Source organism: Macaca thibetana, chromosome 8, assembly GCF_024542745.1.
Source record: "Macaca thibetana thibetana isolate TM-01 chromosome 8, ASM2454274v1, whole genome shotgun sequence".
Lineage (NCBI taxonomy): Eukaryota > Metazoa > Chordata > Mammalia > Primates > Cercopithecidae > Macaca > Macaca thibetana.
The window spans coordinates 127,002,800-127,016,199 of record NC_065585.1 but is presented as its reverse complement, the minus strand read 5'-3'; the positions used below and the strand labels follow the sequence as shown (position 1 = coordinate 127,016,199).

Here is a 13,400-nt window from a genome sequence, read left to right as displayed (position 1 = left end):
TTTCTTACTAGAGCATCTCATTCTGTCATTTCTTTTGTGTCCTAACCTTAACCATATTTGGCTTCTAAAGTTGCAGAAAACTTTTCCAAAAGAGACACAGCCCCAGGCTCATTTGACCATATCCATGTCATGGAGTTCTGAGAGGAAGAAGTAATTCAGGGAGAAACATGATTAAAGACAAGAATGATCCCTGCAAAAGACGACAACAAATATCAAGAATTCCCCAGGATAATAGCCTCCACATGTATTATATATTGTGATAAATAGTTCTTATAGTGGCGCAAGGAAGCAAAACCAAGGGGAAGGAACAAATCCTACCATCATGAAGAGAGGTATTTGGGCCATACAAACTCTTATAAAAGTGTGGTTCTCTACTCAAGAGTCTGAGGCAGAAGGATTGCTTGAGCCCAGGTGTTTGAGGTTACAATGAGCTATGATCGTAGCACTGCACTCCAACTTGGGCAACAACACAGTGAGACCCTGTCTCTAAAAAATTACACTAATAACGTTTGAAAAAAAAAAACATAGTTCTGTGAGCTAGGTTTAACATGCGCTACTCAAAAAGTGCTTTCTGTAGTGTGAGGATAAAACTACATCCTTAAAATCTTCAAGACAGAATGTTATTTATTTCCCATTTTCTGTCAAACCCAAGTTGCCCCCACAAAGATGGAGGATCTAAATGTCAGTTTAAAAAGGGGCTTACAAAGAGTATTCCATTCCCAAGCACTTTTGTGAATGTGCTAAACATTCCAATTAAATGGTTTTCTTACAGATATTTTCTGGTTCTGAATTCCATTTTGGATGTTTCTAACATACTTTGATACAAACCATTCAGCAATTAAGCACGTAGAAAACAGTAAAATAACTCCAGGAAAAAAACAGGCATGGTTGGTGTTGCGTATGAGCAACAAACAATATGTGAACATAAGCAAATCATTAGGGGAAATCTTCATTTTCTCTGATATTTTCATTTTGATTTAATAGGCACAGAAAACATATGCTATAATTATGGAAGGTAATACATCAAATGAAAGATATATCACATGACACCATGAGCCTTTGGAGATGTGTGAAATGATAGCACAAGGCCCTGAAAACTTTAAAAATAGGGGCATTCTGAGTCTCTGCAAACCTTTGGAGAATTAAGAGAATCAAGTAAGGCAATTTATTACTTTCTACAGCTTACAATCCTAAGAGATTTAGGGAATGTACATTTATATGCTTCTTCTATAAGATTGGTTAACACAGGAGGTCAGGGTATTTTCTTTATATTTCATTTCTGTAGAACTCTTGAAGTTACATAGATTTGAATGCCAGAGGGAAAACAAGTTCCCGTTACATGTTTGATAACAAGCATTGCAAGTAAAGGGTCAATGGTCAATGTTCTGAGGAGTGGCCTACAAGCTCGAGCTTTTGCAAATAATGGCATGTGCTTTCCTTCTCCAAAAATAATGACAAGAAGATGAGAAGGGACTCCCAGTTGGGGAGGCCAATTAAGGGGCAAATGAGCCTGTCCTGCACTTGAAAATCAGAGCATGTGACAGACAGCAAGTAACACTTTTCAGAGCTCTAGTGGGCTAATTTGCATCCTAACAGCAACTCGAGGACAAGCAATCCATTCTTTTAATGTATATTATTTGTCTTTTGGGGCATAGGAGGCTATACTAAGAAACCATGAATTTCATTCCTCAAAAAGTTTACCATCAAATAAAATTATAGAAAATAAAAATTACTAAGTACCTAAACAAAAACAAACAAACAAACAAAACAACAGCAAAAAAAAAAAAGAGGCTCAAGAAAAATAAATTTGTTGGATCAAAATTTTACATATTAGAAAAAATATATATTTGTACAAATAATAAACCCAATCTAAGGTACAAAAACTTTAAAATATTAAGGACATCCAATTGGTAATATAATATGGTGCTATTAAAAATAATAGAGTACTTCTAGACTAACTATAACATTGGTACAGGGATGTTACTGTTTCCTTCAAATCACAATCAAACTGATGAAAGAAAAATAAAATAGAGGAGTAATTGTAGAACCCTGAACACAAAATCAAGGTGACATTCACATGGCACAATCTTTGACGTAGTTCCACATAAAGTCCTAAAGATCTAGCAAATTCTTTGAAAATCATACATTTCCATAATGAATCCAGGGGGGACAGAAAGAATGTGGAACTGATAGCAAACAGTTCAAAACCTTGTTGACATCTGCTGTACTCAGAGGCACACGCCCTGAGATAGGAGTTCAGCAGACTGTGCAGATAAAACAGGATGCAGTAAAGAAGCTGGCCAAACCTGCCAAAACCAAGACGGCAGCAAAAGCCACCTCTGGGGGTCCTCACTGCTCATTATACACTAATCATAATGCATTAGCACGTTAAAAGACAGTCCTACCAGCACCATGACAGTTTACAAATGCCATGGCAACATCCAGAAGTTACCGTACATGGTCTGAAAGGAAGAGGAACCCTCATTTCCAGGAATTCCACACCCCATTCCTGGAAAACTCATGAATAATCCACTCCTTGTCTAGCATGTGATCAAGAAATAATCATAAAAATAGCCAACCAGCCTATGGAGTAGCCACCCTTTCATTCTTTTATGTCCTAATAATTTGCTCTCACTTAATTCTGTCTGCTCACTCTTGAATTCCTTCCTGTGCAAAGCCAAGAACCTATGTGACTTCTCAAGCTGAACCCCAACTTTGAGGTTCACCCTGTGACACAACTATATGAAATAAGAAGCCCAATGGTGGATCCTTTCCCTGACATGGTAGACTGTCCTCCAGGTTGATGGTGGACATCATGCCTGTCCCCTCTCATTCTACTGAGAATGAAGGCTCAGTAAAAAATTACATATGAAAGCGGGCCTTTGCGAAAGAAGCATAGCTGTCTACAGAGAACAAACTGTACTAAAAATAAAGTCTGTTTATTTCCCCTTATCCCAGGCACTGGATCATAGAACTGATAAAGTCACCTTTTATCGACAATTTCTTCTGCAAAACATACTAGAAAAGAATTTTAATAACATCCTATGGACAGTGAGAGGATACAAACAAAGCTTCTGACTATGCTTCTGATGAATACCAGGCTGGACTAGTATACCAACAAAATCCAACATCACACCTGGATTTTATTGGGCAAAGTTGAAGAAGCAAAATAATATTGCTTGATATTGATCTTTCCTAAGGAAACAGAGGTAAATTATGATGTATTAATAAGTTCACAGTAAAATTCCATGAAAGAGGAGGTACTTAAAATAGGAGAAGAAGAAAGGATGATAAAATAGACAGTAAAACAGAGCTGAATAAGACAGAAAAAAACGTAAAAAATTAGAAATGCCATGGATAAAAGCAGCCTTACAGAAGCCAAAATACATCAGAAGGTTTCACCTAAGATATGAAATTAACCAATTTACTACAACTACCAGAATGCACTGAAATAACACAGAGATGAAAACTGCAAGAGAAACTATGATAGGCTATTTGACATCACTGAAAAAGAGACTGCAAAAAAGTGAAATATATTTTTAAAGATATGATATCTATATTTTTAATGTCATATTTCATAAATATTATATAATCCCTGAGGTGAAGGCTACAATCTTCATATCTCAAGAAACTTATAACTTTCCAAAAACAAAATTTAAAAATATAGGGAAAAAACCTAACATACCCTGGTAAATAAAACTTTAGCATCAAATCCAAAAAAAAAAAAAGGCATACAAGCATCCATGCAGAAAAACAAAAGAAAAATATAAAAACTGGCCACAGACTCTTCTGCCTTATTATTTGTAAGAACACTATGAAACAAGACTACAGATTTGTGAGAAGTGAAATGTTATAAATTAGAAATTCCAGAACAAATAAAAATGAATGTTTCACATATTATGCAACAAAGCATTCTCAAATACTCTCATAAAGTAAACATATGTTACTTATTTTTGAAAAACGATTTAGAGACATATTCTAGGTAACCATGAGACAGATTGAAATCAGGAACTCAGGAATAGAGAAATCAAGGTGGAGAAAAGTTGCCTGATAGTGACGTCTCATCACTTCCATACACAACAAAGTCTAAATTGTTGTAAATGCCATTTTTTAAAAAGAATGGAAATTGTATAAATAATTATTGAATAGTAAATATATACTATAAAATATTATGTAATAAACTGGGAATATTTTGCAAAGTGCATAATGAAGATAATATTTTATTTGTAAATATCTCTTATGAATTTTAAGCATAAGCACTACTGTTAAAAACAAAGAAAACCACATACACACATAAACAGGCTAAATCCCAAAAGAAAAAAAAAGCCACATAATCATTTGTTTAAGAGATTTCTAAAGTTATAATTTTAATCATCTCATCTTCGAGTGTAACAAAAAGAGAACCAGTTATTAGCCTGTGTATCATGAATTTTCCACAGAAAATATGTATTACTTTCTCTTCTTAAAGAGAGGTAACAGACAAAATTATTATGTTTAGGTTACATATTCAGTATATCCTATTTTTAAATATATAATAAATTACCATCATTGTGTACTTATCTATAAGACTTGGCCAGAAGAATATTTGACTAAAATGAAAACAGTTGAGCCAATTAGAATTTCCAGCTTCTACCTGGCAATTCCGAGGAAACAAATCAATTAGAAGAGCCAATGTCTAATGTAACAACATGGTAGAAATAGAACAGTCAAAAACACTGTTGATGGGAATGTAAATTAGTATACCCATTATAAAAAACAGTATGAAGGGTTTTCAAAAAAAACTACAGATAGAACTACTATATAATCCAGCAATCCTACTACTGATTATCCAAAGGAAAGGAACTCAGTACATCAAAGGGATAGCTACACCCCATGTTTACTGCAGCACTGTTCATAATAGCCAAGATATGGAATCAACATAAATGTCCATCAACAGATGGTGGATAAGGAAAATTGTGGTATAATACACAATGGAATGCTGTTCTGCCATAAAAAAATATATTGAAATACTGTCATTCACAGCAACATGGATGAGTCTATATTAAGTGAAATAAGTCAAGCATAGAAAGGTAAATACCACATGGTTTTTACTCATATGTGGCAGCTAAAAAACAACTGAACTCATGGAAGTAGAGAGTAGAACTGTAGGTATTCGAAGCTGGGAAGGGGAGGAAGAGAGGATAGGGAGAGGTTGGTTAAGGGCTACAAAATTGCAGCTGCTTAGGAGGAATGAGCTCTGGTGTTCTGCAGCACTGCAGGGTGAAGACAATTAACTGCAATTTGTTGTATATTTTCAAAAAGCTCCAAAAGAGGATTCTGAATATTCTAAACACAAAGAAAAGAATGAATTCTTTGTGACAGAGATGCTTAATTTCCCTGATTTGCACATTATGCATTATATACACATACGGAAATATCACTCTGTATGTCACAAATATGTACAATTATGACATGTCAACTAAAAATAAAAGGAACAAAATAACAACAGTTTTAAAAAATTTTAAAAAGAATCAGCCTCTTCTGACAGTGGCTAAGGAAAAGTCAACAACCTCAAAGGGCTATAGGTAGGTGGATCTGCTAAAGTACAGATTTGCTAGGAGAACCAACCAAGATTTCTCCCTAAGAAGTACCTGCGACCGAATCTCAGCCTCAGGAGGGCCCAAGAGAGGTTGTCAGGGCCATATCCTTTGCCAGCCACACTCAAAGACAAGGTCCACAGTGTGAGCCCTGGGATCATAAGTGGACACAGGGGAATAAGGGATCAGTGGTACTAGGATTGACTTTTTTATTCTTTTCATTTTCTCCAATGAACATGCATAATGTTTCTATTCAAAAAACAGAACAATATTTTTCAAATGGTGGTTGCAGATAATATGTAATGGGCCATATTCATGACATAAGTGTGAAGGCTGGTTTTAAAATTGTACAGATTTTATTTACAACTCTGAGGAACAAAGTAAGTTTGGAAGGGAAAATTTTAAAACGAAATGATATGAACAGTAAGATTATGAATGATTAAGGTTTTTCCTCTCATGTCTAAACATTCCATAAGATGGTTATACATTTTAACCATTTTAGATATTTTAAACATAAGTGGTACCCAATCATTCTGCAATACAGATATATTAAGACATACGTACCAGAATAGTATTATACCTTCCAGCCTTTAAACAGATTACGGGAGGCTCAATGAATCTTAATATATATTAGAAGGTCTTTTTTGATTTGAAGCATCACAAATAATAAAACAAACCTGGAGATTTAAAACAGAGGTGATTTCCAAAGGAACTTTTTTTTTGGAACCCACTCTTTTTAGAAACTGTAGTAGTAACCATTGATTAATTATTGGCATCAGTGGAACTTTACAAGCGACAAATTTCACACCTAATCATGGATTACAAAGTCTCCAAAGACTGGATATATTGCTACTAAAGCAATCAAACAAATACAAGTTATTTTGGATACAGCAAAGACCACAGAAAGACTCGAATGAAATTTCAGTAATCCTTGCTAGGAGAGAAATTCACAAGGCCAGAGAAGCTTAACTTCTGAAACTATTGTTCTTCAGAGCATTTGAAGAGCCCATTATCAGAGAAATTGAACTGGATCTGGCTTTTGATTTAAAACAAGTTCTTATCATAGAACTGTCACTTCCAGGCATTCCAACCTCAGGCACATGATGAGCTGTGGCTGGCAGAGCTATAATCAGAGGTAAAGCAAGTAGTGATAAAGTACAAGGTGCCATAAGTTTCAATATAAATCAATAGAGAAATTCCATCTGTATCCGGTTAAATCATTTCTACCTTTATTGTCTTACAGGAAATACAACCTGTGTCAAAAGAAAGACAAAGTCAGAATCTACTGCTATAATTCCTATAATTTCCATTTTCTTAACAGTGCTTCAGCAAACTCTTTTGGTTCTGTTATGTGAAAAGTATCTCCCCTTAACCCTGGGTGCAAGAGTAGAATCCCATTGTGTTGGCAGGTAAGAGCTCACAGCTGCTCCCTTCTCCAGGAATTGCCCTCAGCTGGCAAAATCTGCCTTGCCACTGCGTCCTTAGTCATGGGTACCAGTTAATGACTGACTGATTCTGGAGTACAAAAGGTCAACAACCTTGCCATTCGTGCAGTGAATAAAGTTCTCAGCTCCCCACGCCCCACACACATATCCAGCCTTCATATGATACCACCTCCTTGCCTTGCTCTTTCTCCTTGCTTTCTTCTCTTCTCTTTCTTGCTTCACTCTCTCCACTAAAGGTTCTTTCCTGAAGATCACTTCCTCAGTAAATAAATCACTATCACCTGAATTCCTATTTCAGGCACTGCTTCTAGAGAACCCACCTAAAACAGAACAAAAATGAAAATAAACATACTTTAAAATCAAATTAAATTTTAAGACTTAGGCTGCACAAATCTCCTGATATTCCATCAGTGTGCACTTGGCCTTCTTTAGCCCTCTTCCAATCAGAACCTCTCCAGTGTATCTTATTCCCCACTACCTGAAAGACATGACATGGGCTCAACAACTGTATGTTGACTTCCCAGGTATACAATGCTTAAGTCTATTGCTAAGTATAGCCTTAATGTTTGGAATAACATAACGACAATAAGATTCAACTTCTAGCTCTAAAGAAAAAAAGAAAAAAGAAGATTCCAGTCCTAACATACTCGGACTGCGTTTTTGTATCCAACAACTCTGAAAGTAGTGGAAGAAAGATATACTCTCTGCCCCCCAAATATTTTTATCCTTTACAAAGCAAAAATGCAGAAAGCCTTGATGCTCAAGTGTTAGCTGCCCTACACTGCCCTTCCTCACCTTTCTGCGGCTCCTAAACCACTTTAGGCATGGGATGGTGAGGCACCTGTTGCAGGAAAAAAAAAACACGCCACCGAGAAGCGGGGCCTGGGTTGCCCACGGACAAAAGTGCCTTCCCATCCGCCCCTGCACGGTGCCACGTGTACCCAGGTGTTCCTGGTTCGAATCAAGGGTGCATCTCGGGACAGCTAAGGGTACCCCAATGAGGACAGAAGGCACCTGAAGTGATTGCAAATAGTGAGGGAGGGGAGGAGGTGCACCTGTGGCAGGAAAAAAACATTGCACCGCCGAGAAGCTTTCCTGGGTCCCCCATGGAAGAAAGTGACTCCCCATCAGCCCCTGCTCTGGGCCTCGGGAACCCTGGGTTCCATGGTTCGAAACCAGAGTGCGTTTCGGGCCCACAAATGGTACCCAAAACTGGGAAGAAGGCCCCTTAGGGGAAGGTAAGGTTTGAGGGCGGGGAGGTGGGTTACCGGTGGTATCACAAAAAACAACAACAACAACAACAACAACACACACACACACACAAACGCACTGGCGAGAAGCGTTCCTTGTCCCCCACGGAAGAAAGTGCCTTCCCTACAGCCCCTTGGCTGGGCCCTGGGGACGGTGGCCTACCCAGTTGAAAACTAGGGTGATTCTTGAGCTCACTGTGGGTACCTGAAAGCAGGCAGAAGGCACCTGACGAGAAGGTAATGTTCGAGGAAGGGGAGCTGGGGCACTTGTGGCAGAAAAAAATTAAAAACAACACACCGCTGAGAAGCGTTCCTGGGTCCTACATGGACAACAGTGCCTTCCCATCAGCCACTGCGCTAAGTCCCGGGGACGCTGGCGTCCCTAGATCGAACCCAGGGTGTGTCCTGGGCCCGCTATGTGCACTCAAAGCGGGCAGAAGACCCCTGATTGAAAGATAAGGTTTGCGGGAAGGGAAATGAGGCACCTGTGGCAGAAAAAATAGAAAAACACGATGCCGAGAAGCGGGACCTGGGGCGCCCTCCGAAAAAAGTACATTCCAGTCGGCCTCTATGCTGGGCCCCGGGGACCCAGGCGTCCCTGTTTCCAACCCAGGATGTGTATTGGGCCAGCTAGTGGTACCACAAAGAGGGCAGAAGGCCTCAGAGGGATAAGTAAGGTTTGAGGGAGGGGACGTGGGACACCAGTGGCAGGAAGAAAAAAAACAACACACAACCCAGGAGCGTTTCTGGGTACCCCCCGGACGAATGTGCCTTCCCATCAGCCCCTGCGCTGCTACCCGGAGACCCTGAGGTCACTGGATCGAAACCAGGGTGTGTCTCGGGCCCGCCAGGGGTACCACAAAGCGGGCAGAAGGCCCCTGAATGGGAAGTAAGGTTTGAGGGAATGGAGGTGAGGCAACTGTGGGAGAAAAAATAAACGCGCCACTTTGGTACTCCAAAGCTTACAGAAGACCCCTGAGGGGAAAGTAAGGCTTAAGGGAAGGGTAGAAAAAACAAAAACGCACCGCTGAGAAACGGGGCCTGTGTCCCCCACGTACGATAGTGAATTCAAATTAGCCCCTGCCCAGAGACCGGGGGACCATGGCGTCCCTGGTTGAAATACAGGGGCATCTTGGGCTCCCTACGGGTACCCCAAAGTGGGCAGAAGGCCCTGAGGGGAAGGTAAACTGTGAGTGTGGGGAGTTGGGGCATCTGTGGCAGACAAAAAAAAAGAGAGAATGGTACCACTGAGAAGTGTTCCTGGGTCCACCATGACGAAAGTGCCTTCCCATCAGCCCTAGCGCTGGGCCGCGGGTACCCTGGGGTCCCTGGTTCGAACCCAGGGTGTCTTTCGGGCCTGTTAGTGGTAACGCAAAGAGGGCAGGAGGCTCCTGAGAGGATAGTAAGGTTGGAGTGAGGGGAGGGGAGGCACATGTGGCAGAAAAAAAAAAAAAAAAGGCTCCGCCAAGAAGCATTCCTGGGTCTCCACGGATGAAAGTGCCTTGCCATGAGCCCCTGCGCTGGTACCTAGAGACCCTGGCGTCCCTGGTTCGAACCCACGGTGCCTCTCGGGCCAGGTAGGGGTACCACCAATCGGAGAGAAGGTCCCTGATTGGAAGATAAGGTTTTAGGGAGGGATAGTGAGGCACCTGTTCGAGAGAAAAAAAAAAAGGCGCCGCAGAGAAGCGGGGCATGGATTGCCACGGAACAAAATGCCTTCCCATCAGCCTCTGCGCTGCGCCACGGGGACCCTGTGGTCCCTGGTTCGAATGTAGGGTGCATTTCGGGAACGCTAAGGGTACCCAAAAGTGAGCAGAAGTCCCTTGAGGGGAAGGTAAATAGTGAGGGAGGTGAGGTGGTGTACCTGTGGCAAAAAAAAAAAATAGTCGCGAGGCCGAGAAGCAATCCTGGGTCCCTCACGGATGAAAGTGCCTTCCCATCAGCCCCGGCGCCGGGCCCCGAGAACGCTGGAGTCCCTGGTTCGAACGCAGGCTGCATTTCGGACCCACATTACAGGCATGGCGGCTCATGCCTGTAATCCCAACAATGGGAGATCAAGGCAGGATTGCTTGAGCCCAGGAATTTGAGACCAGCCTAGGCAACCTAGTGAGACTCTGTCTATAAAAAAAATCAAAAGATTAGTCAGCCATGGTTGAGCGTGCCTGTGGTCCCAGCTACATGGGAAGCTGAGGCAGGAGGAGCCCTTAAACCAAGGATGTTGAGGCTGCAGTTAGCAGTTTTCACACCACTGCACTCAAGCCTGGGCAACAGAGAGAGACTTGTCTCAAAAAAAAAAAAAAAAAAGTGAGAGAATTTGTTTTGATTTGCTTTAATTTCTCCTAATGAGAGTTTTAATTTCCATTTCAATCATTGGGGAAAATTTTTTTGAAAGCATCTGGTCTGTACCAGGGCCTGGAGATTAGAGTAATGAAAAAACAGACAAAATCCTTTCTTTCTTTTAATGATGCTTACATTCTAACTGTGGAACACACACACACACACACACACACACACACACACACACCCTGAAACAAAGCAAGCGGTGTTATATCCAGACAGTGGAATATAGTTCAGTACTAAAAGGAAATAAGCTATCAAGCCATGAATAGAGGAAGCTTAAATGCATGTTATAAGTGAAAGAAACCAATCAGAAAAGGCTGCATACTCTATGATTCCAACAATGTACCATTCTGGAAAAGCTACAACCATGGAGACAGTAAAAAAGATCAAGGGTTGCCAGAATTTCGGAGGAAGAAGGAAGAAATAGGCAAAGCACAGAGGATTTTTAGGACAATGAAACTACTCTGGATGACCCTACAATGTAGGTACATGTCATACATTTGTCCAAACCCACAGAATATACAATTCCACAAGTGAGCCCTAATGCAAATTATGGACTCTGGATGACAATGTGTTAGTATAGGTTCATCAGTTGCAACAATGCACCAGTCTGGTGGGAGATGTTGATAATGGAAAAGGCTACACATGTGTGAGGGCAGAGGATATATGGGAAATCTCTGTACCTTCTGCTCCGTTTAGCTGTAAACCTAAAACAACTCTACAAAATAAAACCTACTTGAAAAAAAAAAAACAAAGTAAATAAATTATACATTCTAGTAAAGAAGAACATCCAAAAATAACTTTGTCTCTAAACTTTAATATAACATTTTAAACAAACTATTTTTTCCTCCATGAATTGCATTCTAGGCCAAGGAGCTTAGTAGTCCTTGAAATGTTTTAGTAAAATATAGATTGACCAAATATTTTAATATGACCTTATTTCCATTACAACTCAGAGAAGGGAAGAGTACATTCATCTAAAGAAAGTACTGGTTTCTCCGGTAAAATAAGTTGAATAATTTCATAATTAAACAGTGGCATTATTTGAAATAGCAAAACTTGATAAAAGATTTATCTATAAAATGCATACTTAAAATATAAAAATATTATCAGTATTTTTTAACAATTAGCTATTGTTCTGCAACAATTTCACTAATAAAAATTTCACTAGCAAAAATTAAAATGGCTGTAAGTAGCTAAAAGGTACAGACTATGAAGTCATCCCTCAATAGTAGTCATTTAAATTAACTATTATTTCAATGTAGATGGTAGGTTTACCCAACAGTTGCATTGCCCAATTATCTGCATACAAATAGTGTTTTGTGAACACTGCAGCATCCATCACAGCCTTTGTTTCACAATCCACATTGCGACTGTGCTTCCAATTGGACCACAGGAGTAATGGTAACTTTGAGATTAACAACCAGATCTGAAGAAGGAATCACACAGCTCTAGCTGCAAAAGAGACTGTAAACTTTATGAGATGGTACAATGCTTGAGGAAGGTATGACATATCCCCAGCATAGAAGATACTAGATAAATGCCTATGGAATGAATGAATAAGCAAAAACAACATACACTTATACTGTGAAAGCTTGATTTTTATGCTACTTCGTGTTCCCAATTAACTCAGAGGGAATACTTGATGGAATCATAGAAAATTATTTCCCCAGTGGTAAAGAAAACTAGGTTAAACTGGAAGACATAAGTCATTTTGTAACTTTAATATATATGTTAATGATTATTGAGCAGAGTTTGAGATTAATAGGTCGCACTTGTTGTAGCTGTAAAAATATGTACTGTGTAAAATATGTAAGGTCTAAAATGTATTTAATAAAGGAATGGGTCTAACAAATATTTTCAAGAATATTTTAGTAAAAAGATTTTTCTCACATCTTTCAATAAGGAGTCAGGCAAAAAACGTATTATTCTATCTATCTATCTATCTATCTATCTATCTATCTATCTCCTTTTCATTGCTGAATCGCAAATTTGCTCTAATTAAGTGGTAGCATTGATTCTATAGCTGGTTTCCTTTCTGACTATTTGAGGATCTCCTATAGTTCACTTTTGAGCACTTTGCAAGATATTGCTTAAATTCTCCTTCAGTCTAGCCAGTTGTATTCTGACCTTCTATACCTTCTAGATATTTATATTGTCTTTTCATGAACCTACATTTAAGTTTCACAGGTGTCTTTTTTTTCTTGCAATAGCTTCATTGACTTTGCCTGTCAGTTATACTATGAAAACTTGTAACCGACTTTATATATTTAAAATACTCATACTTAAAATATAAACTAATTATTTAAGATTAAACATAAATTTATTCTTTATCATAATATTAAAATAACAATTAGAACATGTGGAAATTATACAAAAAATATAAAAAATATAATAAAAATAAAATTTATTCTCATCAAATGTACAGATTTCAGAGAGCTGGAAAGTAGAATAATATATTAGGTTGGTGCAAAGGAAATTGTGGCTTTTAATGGCAAAAACCGCAATTACCTTTGTAAGAACCTAATAGTAAAACCAAAATTAAATATCACTATGAGAGATTGGATCTCAAACTCAAAAGGTGAATTTAAAATCCTTTATTTATGTTCAAAAAAAATTACATAAGTACAGAATGAGAAGATAGGTGACATAGCTAAAATTCACTTGGAAAAAAAATAAAAGATTTTACTGTGAACTCAGTGGGATCAATTTTAGGATGGGACAGCTTGAAAACTAAATCCAGTCTAGCTGCACTGATAGAAGTTGCATGAAAGTAAAATTCTACTGCA

The 13,400-nt window shown here is 38.9% G+C and overlaps 1 long non-coding RNA gene across 1 annotated transcript in view; it reads right to left on the bottom strand.

Annotated features, from left to right (window-relative positions):
• The window catches only part of LOC126960615 (uncharacterized), a 246,259-nt gene that overhangs the window by 178,897 nt on the left and 53,962 nt on the right, over positions 1 to 13,400 (bottom strand). The window contains exons 2-3 of the long non-coding RNA XR_007728080.1: positions 7,191 to 7,341; positions 6,141 to 6,253 (exon numbers count right to left, since the gene is read on the bottom strand). This is a non-coding gene — a long non-coding RNA (uncharacterized LOC126960615). The remainder of the gene's footprint in view (positions 1 to 6,140; positions 6,254 to 7,190; positions 7,342 to 13,400) is intronic.